Source organism: Mustela erminea, chromosome 11 (genome assembly GCF_009829155.1).
Source record: "Mustela erminea isolate mMusErm1 chromosome 11, mMusErm1.Pri, whole genome shotgun sequence".
Classification (NCBI taxonomy): Eukaryota; Metazoa; Chordata; class Mammalia; order Carnivora; family Mustelidae; genus Mustela; species Mustela erminea.
This window is the reverse complement of record NC_045624.1, coordinates 11,679,336-11,684,050: the sequence shown is the minus strand read 5'-3', so window position 1 is coordinate 11,684,050 and position 4,715 is coordinate 11,679,336.

Genomic DNA, 4,715 nt, shown 5'->3' with positions numbered 1-4,715 from the left:
TGTGCACATGATTTGCTTGCTTTCCTGTGTCCTGGCTAGGCTTCGGGATTTTGATTATTCTTGCATTCAGGAAGCTTGGTTTAGAAGAACAGAGGACAATAATATACACAGCATATACACCACTTCTCTGTATTTTCACATATATTACCTCATTTAATCCTGATAACGACCCTCAAAGACAGCCAGCTGGTTTTTTTCTTTTCTTTTTCTTTTCTTTTTAATGATTTATCATTTTTTAAAACAAAATGTACCATATATTCAGTTTGTAATTCCCAATACATAGACCATAGGTAACAGTTGAGGAAACCAATGTGCCGTTACTAGTATACACAAATTTATAAAGACTTTTTAATGATAATGCATACAGCTAATGGGTTTATACAACAGTATGGTATTTCTGGAGGGCAATTCACTTATACATATATAAAGTCCTAAAAAAGTAAATATCCTTGAGTCATCAGCAAACCACTTCAAGGAATGTGATCTAAGAAAATTATCAGATATTTAATATCCTAGGTGCAAGAATATCATTGCACGGTTGTTTATAATTGTCAAAAACAATACCAAGATAAGCTAAATGTTCATCCAGAGGAAGTCAGAAGATACATCATGGTACACCAAATGGACTAATTTCCGTATTTCAAAACTTGTCTTAGGAGATTATTTAATGATACAGGAAATAATTATATTGACACAGAAAACCATCTATTGCCAAGTGAAAAACATACAGCTTTTAGTTTAAGACAATAGATTGAAAAAAATCATTGACCTCTCCTTATTTTAAAAAAAGAAAGAAAGAAAGAAAGAAAGAAAGAAAGCAAGCAAGCAAGCAAGCAAGCAACAAACTATTGAAGTGTAAGTTTTGGTAAAAATTCATAAAAGAAAAGAAATTAATATGACTGCTGAATACTGAAAGGAAAATGGCAAAACAAGACTTCATGCGCTTCTGAGAGATCAAAAGTAGGTATGGCCGAAGTGACACAGAAATCAGAGCGGAGAGAGGTACCCCTTAGCACAGGTAGCAGAGAGAGCAGCAAGTGAGGGTCACTTTTCAGAGCTCCTTCCATCTACAAGGACACAGAACACGAGAAAGAACCTGATACAGTTGGTTGAAGAATTATACTTTCAATGGCTTCTGGGTCAGAGTCTCCTTTGTGGTCATATGTATTTGTAGAGAACACGTCTATGACATGAAGCTGCAAAACACGTCTTTCGAAGGAAAGGAACTGTTAACTGAAAGGGGCAGTGGCTTCCAGAGAAAAGGTTGCCAGCTTGCTTATCTGAGAGCGAAGCCTGCCAGTCCACCCACCACACCCACAAGCAGAGAGCATGGGGTCAGTCTTCTCATGAAGGGAAAAAGCCACTACTTCGAAGAAAACGTGAGTCAGTTATAGGTAATAACATTTTTTTTTTCCATAAACATGGTTGGAAAATTGAGTATCAGCAGACATTTGGTTTCAAAAAGAAAACAGCTTGGTCAAGAGAATGCTATCGATTTAACAAACCATTTTGTTATCCTCTTGGGACTCTGGGAAAATGACATTTCCCGGTCCCCTGGGTTGAGAGGGGGGGACAGATGACTGGTTCTGAAGAGAGGAATGTGAACAGAAACATATGACACTTCCAGATTTGGTCCCAAACTCCAAATCTCCAACACAAGATCCTCCTCTCTCTTACCTTTTGTGTCATCCTGGGAAAGCCTTGGGTGCTGGCGTCCTGGATCCCTGAGTCACATTTCCTCTGAGAGCCACCCCAGGGAGCTTCCTGACCAGGAAAATGTGCAATGGCCTTCATATAAAAAGGAAAGACCAAAATAATCAAACAGAATATGGACTTCGGGGAACAGAGATAGTTCAGGGAAAGGACAAGGACATTAATTTAATTCCAAGTGTCTTTTTTCTTTTTAGAAAAAACTGAGGACATATTGTGCTCATTGATTAGGAAGAGAATAAAGTCAAAACAAACAAACATCGAAGAATGAGAAAAAGTTCATGGACGTTAAAAAGTGTTGTTTGTATGAACTAGAAAAATATAGACCCCAAACAAGGAAACACCCAATACAGGTGGATAATATGAGGGGAAAAGATAAGCAATAACAGGTAAATATTTTGACATATTTTCATCAAGTGGTCATTATCTCAGCTTATGTGAATGACTCCCATGACCCAAGGGAAATTTTGTAGGTGCTGCGTAATAGTGACAAGCAGGACTACGCCCGGAACCCAGAGAATTCCCCGGGATGTGTTCCTCTGTCTGGTATTTCTAGGTAACAAAACTGCAGCAACCCAGTGAAGCTGGGACCCCACAGATTCAGTGTCTCTGTCTCTGGGGATGAAGGTGTGAGTCATCCCGAGAAAGAACTCTGTCCTGCTAAGGTGCCAGTAGAGATAGAGGGAAAGTGGAATGGGTAGTGGAAGAAGGTCACGATGACTGTCAATTCAAACCCCGTGACCAGCTACAGAAGCCAGGACCATGGCCGACGTGTTTTGTGTTCTTTCGTGTTTTCTTTACCTCCCCTCCCTGAAACATACACATTATAGGAGGAGCCCCTTGGCAGTGGCTACCGTTGTAGGTTTCACCTGAGTCCAGTTCAAATGTTTGTTCCATCTCCTGGCCTCTTAATACAACTCAGATAACTGCTTTCTCCAATCCTATGACTCGAGCATCCGCAGATCAATCTGTTTTCTCCACGTAGTACCAGCAGGGGACGTTAGGGACACATTAACTGTTGTCTCAAACAAAACTCCAAACTTCCTAGTTGGACAGTAGAAGTTTCTGTCTTGCCTTTGTAAAGTCCTCAGCGGTTGTTTCTGATTGACAGGAATCTCCTTTCCAAGGAGTAATTCCAAGTTTGAGGAGTGGCTGTTTTTTCCCACCTGCCTTTTTAAAAAATGTAGCTTCCTAGATCCTTCTACTCATCTATATCAAGTTGGTAAAAAGAAGAGATAGATAAGCACATCTGTCTACTAATCTTCTTGACCTGGAGGTGACCACAGGTTATCTATACGAGCAGACACTGAGGAAGACTAGTGACATGGCTTCCACTGGAATCTCTGTCTCTGTCTCTCTCTCCTTCCATCTTACCTCTCCTCACAGCTTCTAGTTCCGCTGTGTTTTTTCTGTTTCCAGATCCTCTTCCTTCTATGTCACATTCCACCTGAAAATCTCAAAGTGGCTCTCCAGGTAAACTTATATGGCGATTTTTACATTCTTTGGAAAAAGGAACAGAGGCCTTCGTTAACAGACAATAGTCTTGATCTAAAAAAAAAGTAACTCAGAGTCATTGCATCCTTTCCTTTAAGATACTACCAATGCAGGGTGCCTGGGCTGCTCAGTCCTTAAACGTCTGCCTTCTGTTTAGGTCATGATCCCAGAGTCCTGGGATCCAGTGCCACATCCATTGGGCTCCCTGCTCAGCAGGAAGCCTGCTTCTTCCTCTCCCACTCCCTTTGCTTGTGTTCCCTCTCTCACTATTTCTCTATCTGTCAAATAATAAATAAAATCTTTAAAAAAAAGATACTACTAATACTTTCTTCAGGAACCTTATTTGCTTAAGCTTTTGCATCAGTTATCAGGTTAGAAAGAAAGTTATCTCTTAGTATCTCAAATAAGACATAAATCATTATTCGTGGATTTTCCCACAAGACTCTTGGAAAGGGGAATTGGGTCCTGCCCCAGGGAGAGTAATAATTATGATCGCGATACACCTTCTCTTTTTGGGGTAGGAGAAGGACCCAGCTTCAGGCAGCCAGCAACGGGCCACAGATGCCTCTGCATCACTTCCCAGTCACCAGTCTCTGAGGACGCCCACAAGACGCCGACTAGTGGAGCTGACCACTGCGTCTTCTTTGACAGCTACATTTATTGAGAAGAAAGAAAGTTCAATCCCCTTGACCACTCTCTTCTCATTACTGTTCTGAAATTTCCATCCAATTATTATTTGAGGAATTATTAAACACAAACCCCTAAACACTCCTCCCTTTATTATATAAAGCAGTTCAGCTCAGCCCCTACTCCTATATCCAAATTTACATATGCATGTAATACTCAGACCAAGAAAAAAAATTGGGGGCAAGGCAGTCAACCTGACAAGTAACAAGACTGTATTGACAGGGCAGGTGGCAGCTTTCTACCCTACCTGAGCGGGCATACCGCCCTCGCCAACCCCCTAGAGCTAACCAACACATTTCCTCCAAACAAAACCAAACAACTTTCCCCAAGGAGGATATTTGAGGCAGCTGCTAAGAGGAAAAAACCAAAAACATTCTCTATCTTATGATATTAACTTCTATTGCTTGAATGTTGTCTCTCTGCCAACCAGTTTCTTAGCAGCCTTTTTTTTTTTTTTAATTATTCAATGGCATTTAACAGATGGAAAAACCCTAGATCACAGAGAAAGGCACACATCATAATCATACACAGACTTATCAGTCTCAACAAAAACAGTCTTAAAGCCTTAATCATTTATTTACAAAGACATGAAAATGTTTTCCTTGGGAAAAATAAGCTAAGTGACATAACGGAACAATACACTTATCAGTAACAAAGCAGATCAAGTAGGGATAGTCACAGAGTAAAAGAACTTCCGTATAATTAATGTAAACTACATTAATGTGAACTACAGAAATTCCCCATTTTAGGTAGTCATCCTACTAAAACCTACCATCCTCTCCACTACCACTACTACTGAGAAAGGAAGGAAGGAAGGAAGGAAA